Source organism: Tympanuchus pallidicinctus, unplaced genomic scaffold (assembly GCF_026119805.1).
Source record: "Tympanuchus pallidicinctus isolate F22 unplaced genomic scaffold, pur_lepc_1.0 scaffold15, whole genome shotgun sequence".
Taxonomy (NCBI): Eukaryota; Metazoa; Chordata; class Aves; order Galliformes; family Phasianidae; genus Tympanuchus; species Tympanuchus pallidicinctus.
Genome location: NW_026294669.1, coordinates 10,347,716 through 10,373,999, shown reverse-complemented (window position 1 = coordinate 10,373,999; position 26,284 = coordinate 10,347,716). Strand labels below are relative to the sequence as shown.

At 44.9% G+C, this 26,284-nt stretch overlaps 1 protein-coding gene across 5 annotated transcripts in view; it reads right to left on the bottom strand.

The window, feature by feature from the left end:
• The window catches only part of SEMA5B (semaphorin 5B), a 251,698-nt gene that overhangs the window by 183,963 nt on the left and 41,451 nt on the right, over positions 1-26,284 (bottom strand). For all 5 annotated transcript variants that reach the window (XM_052676287.1, XM_052676292.1, XM_052676288.1 and 2 more), the window contains exon 2: positions 513-728. The gene's annotated coding sequence lies outside the window, so the exon portion shown is untranslated. The remainder of the gene's footprint in view (positions 1-512; positions 729-26,284) is intronic.

Here is a 26,284-nt window from a genome sequence, read left to right as displayed (position 1 = left end):
TTCTTGGTTTGAACTGCTATAACCAGGGCCTGACTTTGACCCACCTTGTTAGCTACAATACACTTCCCTTCCCACTAAATAGCATCTGCAAAAGTTGCATCATCTGCCTGCACTGCAGCAGGCACGCATTGTTTGTATCCAAATGGTTGCAGACACCTACCTTTTTTACAGGCTGAAATACAAGATCTCAGCTCCCAACAAAATCAGGAGAAAGAGTGGGTCTCATCAAGTTCCGTAACGGCACAGTTAAGAGAGCCTTGAGCCATTTGGAAAACCCTTCATCTAACATCTGCACTTCTTTGCCTCATCAAAAACCACAAATAGGCCGTGGCAGCCTCAGAAACAGACCAAGTCTTCCAGCTTCCAGATTTGTGCTTTATCTGCTTGATACATACTGTCCTCACTGGAGCAGGAGAAACAGAGTGATCAGAGACCATAACTCCTCGCAGTGATCAACATGAAAACATCACATTTCAGCACAAGACACGTGTGTCACTCCATCGCTAACTCACCAGCCCAGAGGCCAGGTCCAGGACAAATGTTCCAGCAGCAATCCAAGCTCAGAGTCCCAGAAGGTAAACCTGTTAGGATGTTAACTCTCCCTCTCAGAGGCAGTCCCACTGCAGCCTTCTCTGAACCCCTTGGACTCTGCAGGCTCCCTTCTCTGGCATGCCTCCTTGGCCTTCTTCCTTTTATTTTTCTCATAAACTTGTTTCTGGATGATTTATCTATTAAAAAAAAAAAAGAAAGAAAGAAAAAAGAAAAAGCTTTTTTTGTTGTTTTTCTTTCATTAATAAAGAAATGTGCCTGACGTTATAGGGTCCTCTTTGAGGAAGGCTCTTGCTACTTCTGTCAGGTCCTTCCTCTCCCCTGAGTTATGGCACTAACTATTCGGGAAAACAGCCCTTTGCGGTCAGCATCTCTCCCCTTCTCCCTCCCCCATTATTTTTCAAAGCAACCTAAATGATCCCAAGCCTGGGCTGAGCATCCAGTCTGATATAGTCATCATCTCCGAAGGCCTTACTTGTCATCCATCATTGACTCAGACACACAATCCCTGTTCAGTGTAAACGTGACTCAGTTTAGTTTTTCCAAAGAAGGTTTGTTTACTTTCTGGAGGAGACTAATGAGTAAATATTATTTGGTAGGCTAGAATTTCATGAGTGCCAACTAAAATGAGGCTTCAGATCACCAGACGCAGCATAAACATATGGTAAAAAGTTTGTAATCATCCCCAAGACTACAGAGGCATCCTGCAAGGCAGTCAGGAAAGGAAGGGAAGTCGATTTGTGAGTCCCAGCATAGAGACTTAAGCATAAAGCCATCTTTCCTCCGTATCTCTGCTCTCAGAAAATGCAATTTTCTGAGTTTCTGCCTAGCCAGCAAATATCAAAAGCTAGCAGTTATCCGTCTCCAGTATCAAGCCAGTTACAGTTCTAATTGCAATTGATTTCTAAGTCTTCTCTTCTCAGTCATTTTTTCTGCAAATATCGCTCCCATAGGTGCACTGCAGCTAAGCTACGCTGTTCTCTCTGCATGTTTGGCACCACCTTTAAAAATCAAAGTGCTGAATTCCTTCGTGAATGACTGAAATGAGGCACTTACATATGCCTATCAAGTGCACCTAGAGAGAAGGCAAACTCTGACCGTACATCATTTGATAGATGACAACATGACAGTGCTTCTTTGGCTGGAGGAGAAGAGGGATTACTTCTAAAGCCTTCCCTTAATTCTTCGTGGCTGTATTACAAAACAAGCAATTGTAAATCTCCACAAATTGTTTTAAACAGTATAAGTAAACTTAAGAAAATAAGATACAAATGCCAACACTATCAATGTTTTTCAGAACAAACATGTCAGGCACTGTTACAGTACCACAGCAGGTCAGCCCAGTCCAGTAGGGATTACAAGCATCAAGAATACATCAAGTAAAGACCAGATTCAGAGCAGAATCTAGCTTTTTTCAGCCTAAAAGAATATAAAATTGAAAGAAAACCCATGAAAGAGTGGAGGGAACTTTAGGGAAGCAAAGAATCCCCCCAGGCCACCCCATATGCAGAGCTAATGACCGCTCTGCAAAGAAAGCTGCTGAGGAGTGGCATAAAGGATGGAGAATCTGCCAGGCTCTGACAAGCTGAGATAAAATGAAGAGAAACAGTTATAGAGAAAGACTTGTTTTCCCTTGGCGATGAACTGCTCAGCTCAGCTACAGTCCCAGAGCAGAGATGGGAATTAGCCTGTGGTATCTAACCAAAAAAGGCCACTGACACCCAGTTAAAGGAGTCAAGATACTGGAAACAAGCTCAAAGTTTAGCACAGGGAAATTTTCCCAACCCCCGAAGCTTCTGCCATTTCACACAGGGATAAAAATGAGCTCTTCTAGGGAAAGCCAACCCAGCATCTGAAACCTAAGGAGTAACCTGATGTCCCAGCCTAAAAGCCTGAAGTTTAAATCCCCACACTGCCCACCACACTGTAACCACAGCCTGTAGCATTTGTCTTAGATATCTCAGCTGAAAGGTACCACCAAGAATTCATGTGTTTATGCTGGGAAAAAAAGCCTGACCAGAACCCAGGCTTCCATCTGAAATTTGCTGGTAGGGGAAAAGCGGTAATTTCCTTTTTTCTCTTCCCCAAGAAAATCTCAAAGCATGAGGAAAGACTTCTTTAAAAGCAGTGTTTTGACAGCAATAAATTAATTTTCCAACCAGCTCTCCAACATATATCTACTGTAGCACATAACAACCAATGGTTGTACATGGGCTGACCTATTTTCCTCACAAAGAACAACACTGCTTTATTTCTCTTTGGAACACCACCCATTTTCATCTCTGATGATTTATGGAATAGAATCTACTGTCTTCTGCACTTCCATTGCTATTGATGCACCCAACTATAAGATTTTTCTCCCTTTTCAGTGTGTACAGTGAGGTCCCTAGCAAGCTCTGCCAATCAGATTAGTATATTAACTTTCCAAATTACATGAGATCACAGTTTTACGTTCACTTCCTGATCACTATCAAGGTCCTGGAGAAACTACATTTATTTTTGAGAAGCTCAAATCCTTATGAGAATTCTATTACTTTAGAGATCATCAACTACGCTGGACAACACAAGATATTTCCATGCACAAGATCCCCATCTTTCTCTTTATTTTCTGATGTTGTGGTTGGGGACCATTAGCTGTTAATTGGGATCCCTAGGAAACCTCATTAATTAGCTGCACCATGCCTGTCAGCGTATTTAAAATACAGCAAGGAACATTAGCTGCATATTTATGGCACAAAGAGATTAATATTTTTGTTATTTGCTTTTCTTCATCATATTAGACCCACTGATTGAGACACCAGGCTCCCTAAGTTCCCGTGGCAATACGTTTGGTCCACTTTTCTGAGCTTGAAACCAGGTTTTTGATAAAGCCTTAGCGGCAGCGCAGACACAAGGCTGTTTGCAGCTGTGCTGCTAATGAAGTGCTGTTGCAGGCAGGAGAGCATGAGCACATTTGCAGCAGAGAGCCCCGGAGGTGGTTAATTAAGATCAACCACTGCACCACCAACAGCCTTCAGGCCAGCTCTGCTCCAAGGCAGCAGCTGGGGTGGAACACAGGGCTGGGTTCTGAGGAGATGCTATAGGGAAGCCCAGCTGCTTCTGTGAGAGAACGGTGAGTTGCCTAAGTGCTGTGCCATAGGGAAATCTCCCTGTACATCCCTCTGTGGCCTTTAAATCTCCTCCGGCACAACCATAGCACACGACTTCTTGTTTCTTGTTGTGAAGCCACAGAAAACCTAATTTCCTTCTTCACCCCTAGAGATGAAAGAAAGATCCTCTGCATGTAATGACGCTATTGTACTACTTTCATTCCAACATAGTTTATTAATGCTGCTAATGGTTACAACAGCCAAGGCTGACAGAGCACTGCTAGTGAAAACCACCATATTGTGCAGGGAAGACACAATGCCACACTTGCTGGGTTCGGAACCTGAAGTATTTCTATCTAGTTTGTCTGAACTACCTCATTAAGCAAATGACTTCCCTTTCTGCCTGTCCTTAACCATCTGACAGTTTAGCCACATTTCCAGCTAGAATTTGCCCTTTATTAAATTGCATTTGTTGTTCTCTGTTACTACTTTCATAATGTGTCTTCTACTTTCCCTGGCACTTAATGACCCTATGATGATCACTTGCCATTAAACACATCATTAGAGGAAGGTGGCTAAGTCCATCCTTAGTTGTCTGTCTTTAATCTGGTTATCTCCCTTCAAAGATCACCTTCTGAATTTGACAGCACAATGTTGATGCACAACACTATAGGAGGGATCTTACAAAAAACACAGTAATAGATCTGTTAATCCTCTGGTTGTGTTTCATCCACTGGGCACTGACATTGCTCTTCTCGAAGGCATCACACAAAGATTTCTTGTTAACTTCCAGGAACAAGGCTGGCTGTCTTCATTCCACATCTCCCACATGCAAGGTGTGCTTGCTGAAAGCTCAGAGTGTCCCCTGCAGCACCACAAACACGAATTACATGGATTACCCATCACAAAAAGCCAAAGAATCTCAGTGCTGTCCCAAGTCCCATTGGAGCAGGACAGCAGGCCCACAGGGGTGCAGTAGGCACTGGATCATGTTGCCAGGCTGGGATGGACTGAGGGATGTGTGAGCCTTGCTGAGCCAGAGCCACAAGCTGCAGTGAATCAGAGCAAACCACTTGCCCATCACTAGTATGGTTAGTGGAGCCCTGGGTTCCAGTCAAGCTCATTGATATATTTGTTTGACTTGGATCTACCATTCCATACGCATACAGTTTCCCATTTTTCACATATAATTTTGATGCAACCACTTTCTTGCTTTAGTTTTTTCCTTTTTCTTTTTCTCCAGATCCAGACCCCAAACCACCTTGTGTTACAGAAAAATCCCAGAGTAACGATGCATTTTTCAATGCCTCTGGTTAAGCAAAAGCAATAAATGCTGAAGGGAACAGATTTTGAAGTGAATCAAGGAAGCAAATGAGTGTGGAAACCAGGGTCTGAAAGCCATTTGGGAAGTCATCCCTGAGCTACATTGCTGAGGATCAGCTCCTGTACTTCAAAACAGCACCAATGGGCAGAAGCAATAAAACTTGTCTGATCAGTTTAAGCACCAGTATCGCTCACAGGCCCTTCTGGATGCTCGCACAAACACACACATACTTATGCACCCATGAAGTTAAACCACCTAGACTTCTTCCACAATTACTTTGCCAACAGCCGATAATGCGGGCAGGAGCCCTAGAAGACCTGGTTGTCATACATGTGCCCTTTGAGGTAGCTTTTAGCTATGGCTTTTTCTAATCAAACTTCTATAGGTGTCTCCAGAGATGATCTGAACATCTAAATAGAGGTATGCTTATGTACCAGATGCTTATTTAATTAGTTATTTTTAATTTTGTCCTCATAGGACCCCTGAGAGCAAAGCACTTGGGCAGGATCCCATCAGTGGGGCTGTGGCAGTGGGGTGAAAATCTCTCTGGTCTTAATTAGTCAAAAGCTCTTAAACTCCTGGAGGTATAAACTGCCAGAGGTGGAAATCTACTGACTGTAAGAAATGTGCCTCAGATAAACAGCAGGGAATAAAGCATAAGATGGCTCAGTGTTAGCTGGCTTGATGGAGTTTTACTTTCCCTGAATCTGCAGGAGAATTTTTAGTGTTCCTCCTTTATTTTTAATGAAAGTTTATATTGGAATCTCCCCTGTATAGCGAACTGGGATTCATAAAAACAATGCAACAGTCTATATATTTTTCTGGTTGTAATTTCTAAAGCCAAATTTACACAGGCTGTTTATAAGTCACTCAGCAGAAAGCAGAAAAGATTTTCATCTCTTTACCAAAAAGCAAAAAGCCTCAAAGCAAATGAAAACCAGGATTGTGAAGAGCCGTGTGACACCCGCAGTGACTTATACCACATGCCCTGCAGAACAGTTTTCCCACAACTTGGTGGAGCCTTATTTGAAGGTTAATAGAGAGGCATGATCTTTGGGTAATAAAGGCTGAGTCCATTACAAGGGAGACACATCTGGACTTGCAAGGAAGAAGAGGGAGATAAAAATGGCAGGCAGGAGAAATCTCTATTGAAGACGCTACTGTGGGATTATTATCCCGTAATTTGTAAAGCAGGGAGAAGGGCTTCTTATGGGGTTTGTTACAGCAGTAGATGGGGCAGGCAGCTGGAGGACAGCAGAAAGCATCTCCCCAGTTCTCACCCTGTCCTGAGACCCCCATCTGTCCCCCAAGCCCTAACCCCACTGAGGTACAAGACTCTAGTGTAGAGCCTATTGCTTTTAGAAGAAATTTTGCTCAGACAAGAATTAAGCCTACAATGATTTGTCCTTACCAAGAAGCTGTGAAGGTTTCCACGTATAAGTTTGAGGAAAATGACTTTCGGGATTCGCTCTGCTCTGCTCCTTCGGTCACTTTGGCAGCTCCTCCTGGAGGGCACCAGAGCTGGCACTCGGACAAGCCATCAGCTAACAGGCTAACAAATTATTGATTCGCTTCTCACTTTGAAGCAGACAACAACCTACTCCTCAATGCACTGCATCCTTCAATACCTCCCTCCGGAGCAATACCGTTTGTAACATTGGCAGCACGGGGCACTTCCATCTCTCAGGCCTGACAGCCGGAGGGAGCGCCGCGCTTCGCAAATGTTCTTCTTTTACCTTCAGGCAGTGCCGGCAAAGGGAGGCTTTTGCACAGACCCTGGTTTTCCTATCCACACCTAGACTCAGCCAGATGCATGTACAAACATCCAAGCACACGTATGCAAAATGAACTGAATTGAGGATGCAGAGGTGTCTGACACCAAATGGGGTTAAGAGCTCATTTCCCCCACTCTTACAGCGTTAAGAAGCAAACACACTTTCCCATGCATCATGCACTTAATGAGCTCCAGACTGCAGCATACAGAAGGATCTTGACATTGGCTAGAAGAAACAAAATGTTCAAAATTATCTGGATACATTGAGGCACTTCATCATATATGGCTCATCAACATCTTGAATATCAGATTTGGGAAATTCCTGTCATTTTTTGCAACTTGCGGCAAGGTGTCCTGAACTTTCCCATTTTCTACCTGCCTTCTTGACATACTAGAGATGCAGTTTCTCATTTGAGCCACACACTGGAGAAGCCCAGGGCTGGGAACGAGGGCAGTCAATGGGGGCCATCCCATGTGCCCATGTGGTACCCAGCAAGGGGGAGGTGAACCCAAGAGCTGCACCTGCAGCTTCACACCAGGACTACAGGGCATGCCTTGGGCAGATGCCAGCTCAGAATACAGATAAATGTGGCAGCCCATCTATTCTGCATGAAAATGCCTTCTCTGCACCTCAAATCAGTACAGTTCTCTTGCAAATTTTTCCTGTTGTAGTGATTCTGAACAGTCATCCAGCCAATCCACCTAAACAGCTCTGAAAATGATACCGTGGCTTATCTGGCCAATGATCTACAATTTTATATCTCCCTAAACACCTATTTACAAACAGCACGATAAGCCTTGTTAACGTTACTGTGTCAAATTCTTATGCCATTTCCAAGGGTGCTTTGGAAAATACTCATTTTATCAGAAACATTAAACAGAAAAAGAAAATATTTCTATGTTTTGGCCACTCCTCTTTTAATTAAGATTGATATAGCAGAGATTTCAAGCATGTGAGAAATATTCTGTACCAAAAATACTTTTCATTGTCCCCATACTGTATTGCAGTATGTCCCAATTTTCAAGAGTCTGCTTTGCTTTAGATAACGTTGCCAAGTTACTAAAAAAAAAATCCACAGCAATGGGCTGCTTGTATCCCAGGGTCGTAATAATGTATCCTGGTGACACTGAAACATGGAGACGTAAACAACGAGAAGACAGAAGGACATTGACCCAAGTGGCTGAGTTTAAAGCACTGCCATTCCGGAGCAATGCGGTATTTATACTGTTGGACACATTATCACTATTAGTGGCTGTGGAACTAGGTGCCAATTTTAGCATTTCTTAGATTTATTTGCAAACGGAATTCATATGCCAGGCGCGTTACACAAGAGAGACCTCTAACAGATGCAGATTCATATATGCTGAAAAGGCTGAAATAATCACTCCTAGCCCCGAGGCAGAGGAATAGAACATTTGTTTTCAATATTTAAATTGAGTAACACTACAGGACAGCTCACGTTGATACAAACTTTTATAACAAGAGGTAGAGGACAGCACTGAGACATACAGCACTCCTGGCTGGATGGGTCATGTGTACAAATCAAGTACAAGCCACCATCAGCGGCAGCAACACTTTCGATGGCAGACTGATAGTGAGACAAGGTGGATCCCCTGTGCCTTTTATTGGGCTGATACATAAACTGTTACGCATGAGCTTCCAGGCCAAAAAGCCTCCTGGAGGCTGGCAGCAGAAAGAATACTTCTGGCCTGAAAGTTTCCCTCTGCTTGGAGCCAACATAAAGCCTCCACCTCTGTCCATTTTATCTCAAGCAGCTGAAAGCAATTGTTTGCAGCCCGCTTGTGACAAACAATCACAGCGACAACTTGCACAAACCCAGCGGGCCGATAGAAAAGTCCTCACCACTAAAGTGCATTGTTTGCTTTCTGTGCTCTCTATCTTCCCAGGGTATTTATAGAACACAGACACTGGGACGTTGCAGCCCAGCCGCAGCGACACTGAGAGCATGTAAGCACCTTGAGAGGGCTTTCTACAGCACTGAAGTGGTCAGACACCTTCTGGCAGTTCTTTTCCCTGACCAAAAACAGCTTGGGAAGTTTTATCAGTTCTGCTGAAATTGTGTCTTGAAAGGGAAGAAAGGAAGGAAATAAGAAAAGTTCGGATAATGGCAAAACCAGACATGGAAAACTTCAACAGGCATTAAATATTCTGAAATAAGGTTTTCTTCAGCTTTTTCTGTATTATGCATCTGAAAATAAATATTTCTTGAAACAAAGCCTTTCTGTGAACCCCAAACAATGCTTTTTTCCCCTCAGAATTTCCTTTCCAGCTTTGAAGTTTCTAATCAGTATAAAAGCAAACACAGAACACAGCTTCTGTCCATCCCACAACCTGCAGCTCAGACTCCATTCCTGCCTATAGGGCCAAATACTGGAGCCCTTTAAAAAAATCCATTCTATGCCTCTTGGTATAGCTAGGCATTTTTTTAAAAATATAAACTCAGCTTGTTAGCAAGAAATGAAAGTAGACAGCCCTCAAGCATACATCAGACCACATTTCCAGACAAGCTACTTAGAAGTGTAAAGCTATGAGTAACCTGGGCATATTTCTCCTGAAGAAGGCAAAATCATAGAATCATAAATGGCTTGGCTTGGATGGGATCTCAAGGATCAAGTTCCAACCCACTGCCACATGCAGAGCCACCAAACTCCATATCTAATACCAGACCAGGCTGCCCAGGGCTCCATCCAATCTGGCCTTGAACACCTCCAGAGATGAGGCATCCACAGCCTCTCTGGGCAGCCTGTTCCAGCACCTCACCACTCTTGATAAAGAACTTCCCCCTGACATCCAACTAAATCTTCCCTCCCTCAACTTAAAACCATTTCCCCTTGTCCTGCTATTATCTACCCTTATTAAGAGTGACTCCCCTTCTGTTTGTAGGCTCCCTTTAGGCACTGGAAGGCTGCAAAATAATAAAGTAAGAAGGGAAAGAGACCCAAACATACACTGCCCTGGTGAGAATGACAGTTCTGGAGCACCACTGTTGCATAGCTGGGCTGTGGCAGGTGAGAATATTCCTTCCCCAGAGGAAGCTTCAGGTTTATGACAAATCAGGGATGATGCTCAACAGCTATTTGATGAGCTCTGCAACAGCTGCTGGGGTCTGCGTGCCACTGCAACACAGCTGGAAGCACGCAGTGCCACAGCATTAACAGGATCATAACTCAGGGCTTGCCAAGCACTGAGCATTGCTAACTCTTTCTGATGAGTTATCTGTGCCCATAATCAGCTGTGAAACTCTTTAGGAAAGATGTTTTCTGAAAAGGAGAATTTATCTGAAAAGGAACCCACTGTCACTAATAAAGCCGTCTGGTCTCAAAGCCTCCACAAATCAGGCTCAAATCCATGATGCAATCTTAGGGAAGTTAAATGTTTTCCCAGCAACTAAAATTTAAGGAGTTTTTAAAAGAAGAAAAAACAAACAAACAAACCAATCAACAACCAAAACCAATCAAACAAATGAAGGAACCTTTGCCTATCAGAAAGAACAGCACGTGGATCCAGTCCCTTCAGCTCTGCCTAAGAGAGGCTCTATCTGCTGCACTGCTCAGAACAGCGAGCATTGGGCCCTTGTGCAGGGCCAGCTCTGCTGCGTACCGTACGAGAAAGTCCCTGGCACAGCTCTCAGCTGAGAGATCTCTCTCCTCTGCGTGTTGAGTGATAGCTCCGGCCGGGGAGGGGAACATCTCCCAGCTGGTGGTGGAGCAGCATCGCTGTTGTCGTCAGCGTTCCTGGAACCAGGCTGCTCTGCAGCTGCTGCGCGCTTGGTGAGCCTGTGGATCAGCGTGCATGGAGGGGGAAAGCAGGGGGCACGTTTCTGGCTTTGTCTGAGCACATGAGCAATCGGTTCTGAGTTCAGGATTAGTCATTCACACGTTGCCACGCTGACCACTCCTTCCCATTTCACACATGCCGAAGGCATCTGTCTTTAAGAATGACAATTAAATTAGAATCACTGCCTTCCCCTGCATTATATCAATGCCTGGAGCATAAAAAGGGTGGGGAAAAAAAAAAGCAGACTTTTACTCTGATTTACGCTGAATGCCATTTGTATTTTTTAATGCATGTCTGAAGGGAAAGAGTATCCACGGGTTGAATACGGGGGCCTTTATCACAAAAGGAACAGTAATACAAGAAAAGAGCAGAAGGGAGAAGGATGAAGAGAGAAACAAAGTATTTCAGAGAAATGAGTTCAAAGCTGCTGCTTCTTGGGCATTTCACAGATTCAAATCATGCAGATGTGCTGAGGAAGGAGGAGATGCTGCCACAGCCAGCACAGCAGAGCCCTCCTTGCACCTGCAACTCTGCTTCTGTAAAAGTAAGAGTAGCAGCAGCAATCTCCTTCCAGATGATTCTACCACTCCACAGCTGAGCCCCGTGCACTGCTCCGTAACAGCCTTTTAGGCATGATGAGGGCAAGGCTTTTAGTAGGTCTGATTTTGCCAGCATTAGAGGAAAAGGTCTCATCTTAGAGGATCTGAGCCTGATGATGTGCTTTTTCTCTTGCTGAGGATAAGAGCAGAGCCCACACATACCACAAAGCCTCCTTCAGTTCTTACTGCCGTACCAGTGAGCGACTGCAAGGGAGCCCACTGGTGCAGAAGACCCCCCAGCAGGAGCAATGATGCTGAGAACAGCTGTATTAGCTGTATTCTCCATGGACAACCTGTAATGACTGCATGGAGCACAAACTTCTCTTGCTTTCCCCACGTGATGCTGCAGACACACCACACTAAGCTCAACCAGTGAGGAAGGCAATCAAGCAGAACAAAACAACATCCAGCCAGGCCATATCATCTCTTCAAGCAGCCTCAGTGGTATTCAGACTCTCTATTTCTTTGCACATAATAACTGATCAGGAGAAACCATTATTTTCAACTCTTGATTGTATCCCAAGTCTCGTACTATCTAGTCATTTTGTCAAAGCGTTAGTTCCTATAGTTACACAAAACCAACCATTGCTTCTGGTTCCTAAGGAAATGAGACAAACTGTGGTCTGTCTGCCTCTTCCTCCTAATTGGGAAACATGAGGACCAGCTTTAATCCAGATCAGGGAAAGGTGGCAGCTTCAGGGATAAATAGGATCTTTCTAACATCCAAAACACAAACTCTGGACAGGAGAGAGATCCAGCAGCTCCAAGAGAGACTGAAATGTGAACTCAGGCTAAACCACATGAGTAATAGCCTTATAAATAACATCTAACTGTATTCATGAGGGTTCATAGCCAACCTCAAGACATGAATCTGTAGGAAACCAGGCTTAACTTTTCCCATTGCTCATTCGGAACTGAAGATGGAAGACTGACTGTTTGAACCACACGTAGTTAGCCTCCATCCCTACAAAATACAGAAGTCAGAACAGAAAGAACCTTTATCCACTCCTCCAGTTTCTCAGCTCTGTAAGTCAATTCAGACCTCTCAAGGCCCGATCTCACAAGGTCTGAAAATCAGCCTAGCAATACAACACTTGCAGCTTAACTGTAAATAAAACTTGAGACACAAGTGTCCAAACCTACAAGAGTAGACACAGCTCTGTCTAGTCTACAGAAATCAAAGCCAGAAAAACCAAACCACCCGATTTCATTGCTCCCTTCCCCTAACACAAGGCTTAAAAAGCATTTGTTTCTAAGGATCGTTAAATTAATACTCAGGAAAAACAATGATTTTCCTAAGAGCTATCTGACTTCCCATCATTAATTCAGCTTCTTTCAGGTGCTGAAGAGATGTGTGTAGGAATGGCATCCCACAGCACTCTGTGCCCATTGCTGTGCCTCAGGCACAAATCCATCCCATATTGTCAGGACGGACAGCAGCAGTGATAGACCTATCACTGGCATTTCTGGTAGGTACTGCATTAACTAATGCAGTTTAAGACACTGGTATTTCAAGCTTTCTGAGCAGATCTATAACTGGTTCCCTTTTACACTGTCACTTCTGCCGGGGGCACCCTTAGAGAGCTAGAGATTTGAAAATGTCTCCGCACAGACAGGGCTGGTGAGGCCTCCTCCACACAGTGATTTACATCACTGCAGCAATGAAAATTCCTGTCTGGAACCGAGTGCCTGACTGCAAACTTACCACAGCTCCGGGGCTAGTGGAGTCAAAAGGTCACCACATTTATTTGTTGCTCTTCCAAGATCACTTTCCCATGAACTTGATGGATTCTCAAATGCCTCCTATTGCACAGAAGACCGTGATTAATCTAAGTCTTCGTTAAGTCTGGGACCAGCAGTTTTTCTTCAAAAAACTCGCTCTTAAATTCACTGATCAGCTTTAGCAATTTTAAAAGTGATCAATTAAATTAAAATATATATAAAGGTTGTCTTTTTCTAAGCGAGTATAATACCTGTAGAAAGCAAATGACTCCAGGAACTCTTCTTAATGTAACACATTGCCCAGAGATGGAAGAACTCTGCATTCAAGATGCTCTCTTCTTCCCTCCCCTGTGCTGAGACATGGAAGAAGTATCCTGCTCCCAGCCATTTTATGCTGTGGCATAAAATGCTTTAACTTCATGTTTGTTTTTTCAGCTAATAAAAGTGCTTCTCCTTGTCTCTGAATTGTGATATTAGTTAATTATTTCATTTCTTAGGTAATACAATAGAATATGGTGATTTTATACAGTTTCCCCTAACTTCCTCATCTTTATAAAGCTGCGAGTCTTGGAGCAGCAGCTTCAGGCAGAGCTCAGCTTGCAGCCTTCCTCCTCAGTGCCCTGATGGCAGGCTTTATGCATGAGCTAGAGGTTCTCATCCCCTCTGCTAATCCTGCTGTGAAACAGAGACCCTGACAGCCATGCCTCTGTCTCCAGGTTCATCAGTTCTCATTTTTCACCCCAGGCAAGTTGGTTTGGAAGCAGCAGTGCTGATGCTGCCATGGGATGCAGGGGCACTGTCCATGCCCTTTTGGGCTCGCCTCCATTACCCCATCTCCCCCTTTATCCCATTCGGCCTTCCATTGCTCCTTCGAACTTCCTGCTGTCCCCCCACAAACTCCAAACTCACAGCAGGACCTCCCACTCTCCCTGTGCAAACCACTCAAACGCACACTCTTTGCATTTCCTCCCCCCCCTCCCCCCCCCCCCCCCCCCATAAGACACAATGCCTAGTCCTGAGATTGCATTTCCACCCCAAATACTCATCAAAATTAATAAGGCATGAGGTCTTATATGCTAAAACGGGCACATTCCCAATGGGAAAGCAGCAGTCCCAGAGCTCTCAAGCCTGGCAGGAAACTCTGTCTTTCCAAGAGCCCAGAGTTATGTGGGACAAACTAAATGATGCTACTCAGCAAGTTTCCCAGAGAAATACAGCAAGGGCCATGACAAGGCCAACAAGGCTAAAAATATCCCAGTGCTTACCCACACTCTACATACTGCTTCATTTAATGTGCCATAATTACAGCTTTTTGTGCACACACAGCTGTGTGTGAGGTGCAGCACTAGCACTGCCCAAGAGACATTGGAGCACAGTAGGAGCAGGCAGGCAGAGTCTTGGGGCAGCAGCAAAGTGAGAGGAATCTCCCAGAAGTGACACTGCTCAAGGGTGCTTTTGTGAGAAGCAGAAGTAAAATCTGCCAGTTTAGCCAGGTCTCAGAAATTTGGTGTATCTAGATGTTTTCAATGAATAAATTTCTCCCCTAGTTCTATCTACAAATTGTACTTGAGTCTGCAAAGCATCTGTTTAAAGCAAGATATAACTGGAGACATTTTCCCCTTGACAAAGTGATGGCATTAAATTCCAGGGTGCTAAAAACCAAACCAAAATTGAGAGCTGAGTTGCTGCAGAACTTGCCTGCCACAGCAAGGCATTCCCATGGATTTCTGTTAGTACATGAAGCTCTAATGGCACTGAAGCAGCTGAAGGACAGCAATTATGCCAAAATTGAAATCTTCAAAGTGCCTGTAAGCAAACGTTACTGAAACCTCTCCCTTTGGCTTTTGAATTCCCATTTGGTAGACACCATACCCTTCACATAACCCCTGGCTGCTGATTAATAAAATTTGGTGAAGGACAGCAAAACCATGCCAAAGGCAGCACAAAATCCCAAGTTTCTACAAATCCCAGAGGTGAAAATGCACGAATCCTCTGATCATTCCCTGCTTTCACTTAGCTACAAGTTTGAGATGAGAGCTCTCAAATAGGCTTTGCTTTATACCCTGCATTCCTGACAATAGCTCCACATTCACAAGCAATCACAACCATCTCCTGTGCACAATTACTCGCCTTCATAGCCTCACCTTGTCTAACTTCCACTGCAGACCACAGCTCCAGTCAGACACTACGTGCATTTTTCAGTAACTTTTCATGTAGCTGCCTGGATCTCTGGCTTGTGTAGGAAACCTGCTGTCTGCAAAGTTAACAGGCATGAAAACACTGAATACGATTCCACATAAGCTAAAACTGAGCTTTTTGGATCATTAGTGTTCATAGCACCTACTCAGGCTACTGCTAGAACAGCTCGCCCTTTATGTTCTGCAGATACTGGCTCAAGCTGTGAAAACCAAGCATCCAAACTTTCTGGTGTTCATGTTCTCCATCACATCTTCATCTTTGTGCTTTGTCTCATTTGTGCATGCGTGCTCTGAATGGCTTCCACACCAAGCAGCATATCCCAAAATCCCTGGAGTTGTTCATGGAATGTGTGGATGTGGCACTGCAGGACATAGTTACTGGGTATAGCAGTGATGGTTGGACTGGATGATAGTGGTCTTCTCTAATCTTAATGATTGTATGATTCTACGGAAGTCCACACACCCTCAACAACAAAACTCAAACTAAGCAGCAGCAGATTCTCCTTCTCACCTTCAAACCATCAGCTTGGGACCACTGCTGCACAACCAGCTCAGAGCAGCAGCACACTGCAGCAATGCAGTAACCAGAGGAAGGAGGATGGCAGCACTGTCATGCTCAAAATACACCTGTATCCCCGAGGCAGAGAAGAAGAGAGGCCAGTGGTGCTGGGTGAGAGCATGACATGCTGGCCAGGGGCAGAGCTCATCCCATTGAGAGGCACTGCGCCCATTGAGGACGTCATGGACACACCACGACTAATCAGTTCTCAAAATGATCCATATGGGTTCCCACCTTGTATAAAGCCTCATAAAAATACTGGAGTGGGAGGAAAAATGGTTTGCTGACTGCTAGAGCAGTTTACTTACATGCTGTTTGTCTGCTTGCAAATAAATAGCTTTTCAAGCAGGAATCCTGAATAAAAGTAATTGATTTTTTACTGAACATAGAGAGACATTTCACAAACTGTATCCTCTGTGTCATGTATCATAATGCATACCATGCATCATAATAAATCCATGCTTCTCTCAAAGCCATGCCTCAGTCCTGGTCTTACCGTTTGCTAGCCTGTTAGCTGCCTGTTCCCTCAGCAATTCCCATTGCACGAAGCAGCTGATGAGTATTGTGCACACACAGGGGCAGCAGCACCACCCTGCTGAAGACTTCCCAAGAATGTGCCTCGAGGCACTAACACAGCAATCCCAGACCAGGTTCTGCTTTTGATTTCCTCCAACCACCTCAGATAAATGACTGCATGGCAGCTCTCCCATCTATGCAAGACCCCAATTCCAGGGGTTGTTGTGAAGATTACCTTCTATAAGGCTCTTAGAAGAAGGAAAATGAAGCATTTCCTTTGTGGTTGCACAGCTTGTGGCAACGACCTGGGCTTCTCAATACAAACACACCAACAGGTGCTTGCAGCACAGAAAACATTCTACACAAGTGATCTGAATATTTAAAAATGCAAAGAGGAAGGAAAGGCTTGTGGGCATATTTTCTTAATGTTGCTGCATCTTAGGAAGCCTATGCTCTTCTCCCTTTTACAGGATGATTTAGAAGGGCCAAACTCAATTTTCCAGTATAGGAGAGAGAGAGACTGGGAAAGAAGACTGAAAAGACCAAATGCTGAAAGAAAATATCAGACAGAGACGACAAATGACATGCAAGGTGTTCAATGAGCTGGGTGCCACATCCAGCATCAGTGACACAACCTCCCATTTCTCAGCCATCTCCTATTCAGCCATACCCACAGCATGAGTGCTGAGTGCCAGACATCAGGAATGTTGATCATCCAGACAGCAGGATAACAATATATGGCACCGACAGAGTACCTGTGATTACCAGAGCACTTTGCTAGTGAGCACAACCTCCCTCTGTCACTAGGAGACAAATTAATATTTGTCCTCATTATACAGAAAAGAACCGAGACACAGAAAGGTTACGTGACTTGTTCTATACAGCAGAAGTCAACATCAGAGCAAGGAATATGGGACTGAGCTAGCCATATATTTTCTCCACAGCCCCCGTTTTACACCCTGTACTGGCTTCAAGAGGCTGCAATGCACTCATATCAGAAATTACAGGGATGAGACCATGTGAAGTTATGCATTTAAAATAGGTAATAAGAACATCTAGAATTATGATAACCAATTGCAGCTGCTAAGAGGCAAAACTTGTGACAGAAACACTGCACACATCAGAGTTGGTCTCTGGAAATAAGGAGGTAGGATGAGATGTTTCCAAAAGTCATTACATGTGCACCCATAGAGCAGAAGGTCCTGGCCAATGTCAGCCTGGTGGATTCTCAGCCCAAGTAGGAACCCCCAGCCCAGCTTCTTTTTCCCCACATTCCCACCAAAAATCAAAAAAGAAAAAGAACTGTAGAGTGAACTTGTTACTGGCTGATACATATGAGAAGGCAACTTGGGATAATTCAGTTCCTGGCTGATATATCCTGCCTGGGAGTTATTCTCAAAGCAGCAAAAGAAGGAGAATAAAAACATTTCCTAATGGATCTTGACTTCTCTCCCTTCCTATAATACTCTCATTGTGCTTGCCAGATTGGAAACCACTCCTGGCCAAAATGTCCCCGCCAGGAACAGTACAGAAAATTAGATGTCCACTAATAAATATCACCTAATAACAGGGAAAGGAGCTATTGTGCTTATGGTCTGTGCTGATATCACTGAACAACCTGGAAAGCAGCACAGTCGGAGATGAATTCACAAATCCAAGCACTGGTTTGAAATTCTGACTGCTGAGCATCAGCATTGCTGAGGGCTAATATTGGCCTTGCACCAAAACATCATCAAGCCTACAGTGCCCACCAGCAGGTTTTTTTAGCTGTTCTTTAGTCTAAGAGCAGCCCCACGCTAAGCTAGTTGCATTACCAGGAAAGTAGCAAGTATAAGACGTTTCCATAGGGGAAGTGGGCTGGGAAGGCCATCATTAACTTTTTACCCTGAAACCCTCCTGCATGCCCAGTCCAGTCTCATCTGGCAGCAGAAAGGCTGCTGATTTACAGATTGTCTCGTCTCCTCTACAAAATACTCTTGGTTCCCCTTCCAACTCCCCAAGAGATGCAGTATGTATTCAATGGCCTTCAGCCACGTGGAGAGTTTATGCAGCCCAGAACTTGTAGGGTCAGGAATCTTGGCCACCTCAACACTCCACTAATGGAAAGGAAAGGAGCAGGGTTGGCTGTGGGACAGCTGCGCGGCCATGGAAAGGAACTTCACAGCTGCTCCATCCCCATGTGACACGGCAGCAGAGAGGGACCTGCAGTCCCCATGGGCTGCCCAGCCATTTCTGCCCATCTCAATCTGCCCATGGCAATATTACACTGCTATAACTGCGTGCAGAAAGCAGGCAGACAGGAGAATCCCGTCCCCAAGAGATTAATAAAACCCATCCATGAAAAAAGCAGCAAAAAAAATGTTGGGATGCATATTAAAAGGCAGAGAACAACACATGGGTGGCTGCTACTTTAAAAGCCAGCATTTGCAAACTCAGAGGCAATGAGCTCACTTGGCTGTTGCCTTCTCCTCTTCCCCTCTGCACACAGAGAACGCTGAATGGAAACGCACACAGCACTGCTGGGAGAGCCCAGCAGCCTGCAGCACCGCTCAGCCCCCCACAGCAGCAGATTTGTAATCACTTGTGCAAGTCAGAGGCTCACAGTGCTGGACAAGAGGAACTCCCAGAGCACCTGGGAAACAAACACAATCCAACTCTGGTGTCCGGAGTGAGCTCAAGGCAGCTCTCACTGATCTACCTGGCTGAACAACAGCCTCCATAGGCAGACCCAGAGGCGGGCAGCTGGGCAGGAGAAGCTCCACCTGGTTAATGTGTCTCCAAGCAGAGCAAAATCCGTGGGGCAAAGGTGAAAGGCAGCTCCATGCAGCTCCATACAGTCCCTGCCCTGCAGTGGGAGAGCAGCCTGACCTCTGCTCCAAGCACACTCAAAGCATTCGCCTGCTCAGCGTTCTCACCAGCAACCTCCAGCAGCACTGCGCTGGGGGCTTGGGGAAGAGGTCAGAGAGAAGAGCTTTACACGCCGAGTCGTTCCCAGACGCAGACGAATCGTTTCCTTATTGTACATGGCAGCCTCCCACGGCCGCGCTGCCAGAGGGCTCTCTGAAATCGCATTATGGGCCCTTCCCTCACTCCCCTTTACGTCCCCCGGCACTGCTCTCTCATTTCTGATGTCAACGTGGGGCCCAGTGCTCTATGTCCACAGCTACAGCCTCTCTGAGCCTGTGGGGCCCAGCGAGGGAGTGAGGCCAGGGCTGACGCAGTTCCAGCACTGTGCCTGTGCCCGCGGCTGCCTGCTGCACCTCAGGAACCACAGAGCTGGTTTTGCAGAGAGCATCAAAGAGGAGACAACAGGCTCAGGCTATGTTGGGATGGGTGATGAGCTCCCTGCAGCTATAACCGCATGGGGAAGACACGAGCCTGCATTGCCTCCCGAGGCCATGGGGCTGCAGCAATGGGGGGGTATGTGGGCTGCACCCGAGGGATTAACCAGAGACTGAGCCTTCCCACCAGCATTTCTGGTGTTGGTGAAATGCCTCGACGAAATTACAGCAGCACTATTGCACACAGCTGGGGGTAAATTATTCCTTATGAAACTTTTATTTAACATAGTCTCTTCCCCTGTAAATCACAGCACTCAGGCCCAGTCACTGCAGAGACATTGCCAATGGCAGCTATGACAGAAGTGATGCCAACTCTGTCACACACTGGCCCCCCATGGGCTCTCTGCTTGTGATTTGCTCTCAGGCACAGTGCCCTGCAGAAGGGCATGGAGACACTCATACAGCAGCACAAGGTCCTGATTTATTGTTGTTTGTTTTCTCCTCCTTCTATCTTCCACGTTATCTAGCTGGGGAGTTTGGCACCATGCAGAGCTCTCTTCTGGTTCAAGTGTCCTGCAATGAGTTCCACAGCCCCACCACACCTCAGCAGTACATCAGCACATAAAGGTGACCTAGCACCACCCCACCTTCATAATGCAGCCAGAGAAGGACCTGTCGGCCTAAAAAACACAACCCCTTACTGTGCCCTTCTACCCATTTGAAATTACCCTTCTATCTAGGCAGAAAACATGCACATACTCTATCAGCAGAGCTACTTGTGAACCCACGAAGATGACATGGCACTGCCTTGTCACTGAGCACAGTCCCCATCTGCAGTACATCAACAGGAACTCTGGGCACAACCACAAACTCTTCTAATGGGCCCTGAAGCAAAGTCCTGCTCCAAGCCCTTCCTAATTGGACAGCTCTTCAGGGTAAACCCAAAAGCACAACCAAAGCAGCTAACTGCCGAGACCCCCCACGCTTTGAAAGAGGCCCCAGGCAATCCTTACCTCCTGCTTTCCTCCTTGAGCAGGTGGACAAAAGGCAGAAGATGCTTTTGACCTTCCTCAGCTGGGAGGCTGTGATGATTTATGGCTACATCTCTCCTCCAGCAGAATGGATCATACTCATAGAATCAGACTTGAAATATCAGATCAAGAAAATCAAGTCATAAAATCAGCACAGGGACTGACATCTGCACCTCCTAGAGGCTTTTGTCAGGGTGATGTTTCAGAGGAGGGACACTCTCTGCTGGCAGAGCTGGGCTGCCACATTTAGGTGCTTCTTGGATACAAAACCCAGATCAGAGATACATGGACAAGTCTACTGTAACAGTCTGGAAATTTGACTGTTCCCAAACAAAGCCACTTTCTGAGCCTGTCACAACAGCCCTGCTTCACGCTTCAAAAACTTCACTACCAATCCGTGCGTGGGTCCAAGCCCCTCTGTACACATCCGTGGAAATCCTATGCTGTTCATCATACAGATGGAGCTTGAAACTGAGCAATTCTGTTCTACCAAGACCCATAGAACACCACAGCTCCAGCGCCAGGAATGGTCACCAACCATTATACAATTCTAAGCACAAAGAATGAAAGAGATTTAATGTAAAACAGGGAAATGATTATGGCAGTGAAAATTTAAAATGCCACCAAAGTCATTCATCTAGATTTCTACACGCTGCTATGTTACTAAATCACAGTTTGGTGTGCAGGAGGCGGGGCTGAGGATCGAGTCTAATTCCAGTCCTAACATTCCCTCTTTGGACTGAATTCAGCCTTCATTTAAGAAGATGCAATTTTAATGATTTACAGCCAAGTATGCCAAGTCTCAGTTTGGCTTTTTATGTGGCTTGAGGCATATGTTAAATAGGATCATAATATTTACTTACCTCACCAAAGTGGTGGGAGACTTTATGCAACAACACCAACTTGCATTTTAATGTGGTACAAAGAGATGCTGTCTGAAGTAGTTTCAGGCACTACTTTGAACCTCTCCTGCTCAGTTTTTATGGCTCTAAAAACCATTTTTTTTTTTCCATGTTCTATTTTCTTCTGTGCAAAAAGGTAATAAACAAAAGGTAAAAGCATTAGAATCCAAACAGACCCAATTTCCACTACTGCAAATTCACAGCAGAAGCAGGCTGGGAGCAAAGAAGCTAATTTCCTTTTCTTACTCTTTTGTGATTTGAGCCAGTTAGAAAGAAAAATAAAAGAATTAAATCTTCATCAATCACAGTTTTGGCCAGAAGAAGAAGAGAGAAAGAAATGCATGAAATTTTCCTTTAACTGTTAGAGTTGCATTTCTTAGAACACTCAGATGGCTTTTGTAAAAAGTTAAAAATGAAAAAGATTAAAACATTGTTTCTTGGTTGATGATGATGCTTCCATTAGAAGCATCAAAAAGATTTGAAATTATAGATGTTTACTATGAATGTTAAAAACCTTTGTTACTGGCTTTGCTGGGACAGAACTCCAGCACAGGTGTATCGCAAGAGAAGAACAAAACCAAGGTGCTGGCAGCACTGAAAAGCCAAAACTCAAGAAGAGCCCACAAGTGCTCTGATCCTGCAAACCAATGGGTATTAAGCAAAGAACATCTAACCTCCAGGAGGAATATTAATGCACTGCAAGCAAGTTTAACTCTAACACAGCCAATCTTACAAACGATACTTACTCAGAGCTCTGCCTTAATACATTTGTTTTCCATGATAAGAGATGGGCAGAAAGCATACAGACAGCCCACAGGCCTCCAGAGCCAAGGCTTGTCCTGGATGGCACCCTCAGGTGCCAGGTCACTGCTGTGAGTAAGTCGCTGTACTGCTCTTGGGCACCCAAGAAGCTCAAACAGGCCAAGGGCCTCAACAGCATTGTCAAGCATTTCAGCTCCATCACCCAATGGCACTAGAAAAAAAAAAAAAAGTCAGCCAAGTACTCTCTGCTGCACAAGGAAACAGGCCTAGGAGGACTGTGTCCATCAACAGCTTTGACTTTAGTGTGAAAATGTGCTTCAGGATCCAATCATTCCCTGAATGTCCACAAATCCCTTCACCCACCTCTCCCAGGTTCTTTGCCTTTTCTAAAGTATTATCAGTAAAACATTAACGCAGGAGCACTTAGAAAAGAAGCCAACCAAACAGAAGCTGTTCACTCCTCTCCTTGCGTTGTCAACTACAAACAACCCTTTTCCAGTGCTCAGTCAACATCCCAATCACTTCTTTCCTCTGGAAACACCTAGACAAATAGGTGTGTCTAACACGCTGCTCTCAAGTTAAGCAAATCAACTGGGAAGCAGAATATGGCTAAACCATCCTGCCTGGTTGCTGGTCCATTTTTCCATCCCTGGGCAGAGACAGGGCTCAGAGGAGATTCTATGCAGTCATGTGGCCAAGGACAAAAGGCTGTGGATCGGCAGTGTTGGTTTTCATTTCCAAATCTGGTCTGTTAGCCTGGATGCATTAACACAGGTTTGTCAGCCTTTATCTCTCAAACTGCATTCACCACTTCATCAGGAAGCCCTTGAGAGAGATACCACTGCCTATAGTAACGAGCTCTGACGTCTGTCAGAGTCTTCCTGAGTATTGCCAAAAGAAGCAGAAATACAGGACAGGCCAAGAGCTGCCTTCTAAACCCAGCACATTTCCAGCTGTGGCCCAACAGAGCATTGCATCCAGGGCTGCTGAAATGAGCTGGTGTCAGCCATGCACTGCATGACCCACATTGTGCTCCCACACTACCATGACCTCAGCAGAGACCATTTGCATTTTTACTTCTTCTGCAGTGCTGTGAATTAATGATTGATCATGGACCTTCACCATGAATCTCCAGGCTTCTGTCAGCCAGTGTCACAAACTTAACATTATCTAATTGTAAGTTTTCCCATTTAATTGCAATATACACCTGCTCAATGTCCCTCTGTGTGCGGAAAAGCATCATACTTCATTTAAAAAGCCCTCATTTAAATTCAACAGCTAGCTGTACAGATTTAACCATTAAACTGATTTATGTTGCATAAAAGATCAAACCAGATCGCACCTTGTGGCCAAATAACCATAAAAGGTTTCTGTAAAGATCATTAATTCACCTCCCTGGGCAGTTAGTTTAGCAGTAAATATGACTTAGATGACTTTATCCAGTTAACCTTAATCAATTTGTTATTATGATTAGTCACCCTAAATAATACAAATGCGAGAGGGGAAGGTGTTACTGTGCAGACCCTGGCAATGAGCAGCCCAGTGGTGCAGTGACCCATGCAGCTGGGAAGCAAGTACCCACCATGCTATTCCAGACATCCCTGGTGCTTGTACAGCCAGTTGGTGAGCAGAAAGCAAGGGCAGCCCCATTCACCCCATGCTAGGAGGAAAGCTGGCCCAGCCATCCACACAGCACCTTAAGATCTGGCAAGATATTCTTTGGCAGCCCCTGCTCTGTCACACACTTCCAGAGCGACCTTGGCCAAGGTACTTTATCTTACTGAAGCTCAGCTCCCCAGCTGTTAAGAGGGAAGATGCTGCTTCCCTGTCTCACCGGAGTCATCTTAAAGTTTGTGAGGCATTCAAACATCACAGCCCTGGGAGCCATAAAAGTACCTTCAGCAGGCAGATCCATCACGCTCAGTGCTCACTCCTCTCCTAGTCCAGCACAGCTCTGTTGACTTCAGCCCATTTACTCTGCCACAGAGGACGTGAAATCAGAGTCAGGCCCCCAATCTGGCAAAGGGATTGCTGCTTCCTCCGCACCACTGCAGTAACCTGCAGAATGGATCCCAGCAGGGACTACAGCAACAGGAGTGCTAAAGGAAATAAGCCCATATCCCGTCCAAAGACATTCACACCTGAACAAAGCACATTACACTGACAGTCCAGCACTCTATGCAAACTGCTGATATCACGTCACAGTCTTTTTATACCTGAGAGGACAGATGACTAGAAGAGGCTTAAATTTTAATTTACAGACAGGTACAGGTCAGCAGCAAAGTCACACAGGCACTGGTGGAATATCACTGTACAGAAGAACACAGACTCCAAGTGCTTGGATTCATGCCGCCTGACCTCACAGGGGTCAGAGCACTGCTCGGTGGCTGCTGTGTTTGGTATGCAGGCAGCACATCAGCAAGTCAGGGTGCCCGCATGAAAGGGCTCATTTTGTCTGTGTGTATTTCTCTGTCTGTGTGTTCAGTCTCACCAGGCCAAGGAAAGCACTTTATCCTTCATTTCTATGCTCAGCCACGTGCTTCTCCCGCCTTCCCATATTGCATATGCGACTGTCTGAATGTGGAATGCTTCTTGTTCCAACATGCATGCACCTGCACCTCACAGGAAAACAACTCCAAGCCCACGCCTATGTCCAGCATGATCAGTTATTTTATTCCAAACCCAGTTCCTACTTCAGGAGGCATTTGATTCAAGCAGAAAGCAAAGGCATGATCCAGACCATGGTCAGAGACCCCAGTGGGGTCTTTCCACTGACCTCAGTGGGCTTCAGTTGAGGTTCTGTATTGAATTACTCACAGTCATTATTATTAAAGAAGATATTTGGGCATGGCTTGCAATCCACAAAGCCACTAACATGGAACACAACATATTAAAAAAGACAACATAATTTGGGAAGCTGAAAATGCTCATGGAAATCCCTTCCTTCAATGTGAATGAACTTTTCTGTGAACTTGTTTGCATGATCATTTGTTCTTGGATGGAAGTTAAGCTTTCTATGAGTAAAGATGAGGGATTACAAATTCACACAGCATACAGGAAACCTCAGTTCCTATGACAATACTTTGCACTCTTCTGGATCAGGCTGCAGGACTGTGGCCAAGGCAATTTTATGGAAACCAAATAGTCCATCCTCATTCCTAGCTGCATTCCCAAATCCACAGAAACAAGAGCACCAGTATAAAGTCCGTAAGGAGAGCCCGATGAATTTTAAGGAAAGCGGGGCCTGATTTTCTGTAGCATTTGAAAAGCACATGCTCAAAATTAAGCATATAGATAAGGGTCACTGACTTCCACAGAAGTTATTCATGGGACTAAGCTATGTCTTGATTTGGGAACTGGAGCTTAAGTAGCAGACAGCAAATGCACAGAAGACTTTTCATTTTTATAATTAAGTCGTATCACATCAATCTTGCATCAACAAAGAGATGTTATTTATAGAATCTGATATTAAAATCTGAACTCCTTTCAAATATTGAGAGTGTTTTGTTATGTGACGCATCCAGGTGCTACGGGAGATTTTGACAGACAGACTGATCCAAGAGTGCCAATTAACAAACACACTCAGAAGCAGAGTATGACAAAAGTCACAACATCATCAGAAGAGGAATGTGTTTTCTTTCATCGGAGGAAATAGCAATGAGGAAAAAAAAAAAAAAGCTAATCTCCTCTAACAGTATGTCAATAGTTCTCCTCTACCACCCCATCACTCTGATTTTTTACTAACTATAGATACATCACAAAGAATCCTAATAACAGAATGAAGAAAGAAATACATATTAATTTCCATTGTTGCTGACAAGTCAGAGAGAGTTAAGACTGGATGAAAAGCCTGTTGATTTTTTTATCAGCATGTTTGCTTTTAAATTCACCGGAGTGCTTAAGCGATCCGGTGAGTTCCACATTTGTTCCTAATCTGCTCGGAAGGAAGGGGCCGGCGGAGGGCAAAAGGCAGCATCTGGCACTTCTGCTTATTTTCAGATAGAGTTTAAGGCAAGCATCCAGACCTGGAGGGGGGTTTTAAAATCCTAATCTCAAATTTCTACGGTACTTTTCTTCTTGGGAGGGATACAGTGGTGTCTTACACACTCCGGCCACAATTCTACAATGAATTTATTCAGGCTTTGTGTAAGAAAAAGGGATGAATTTTAGGAGGACTGG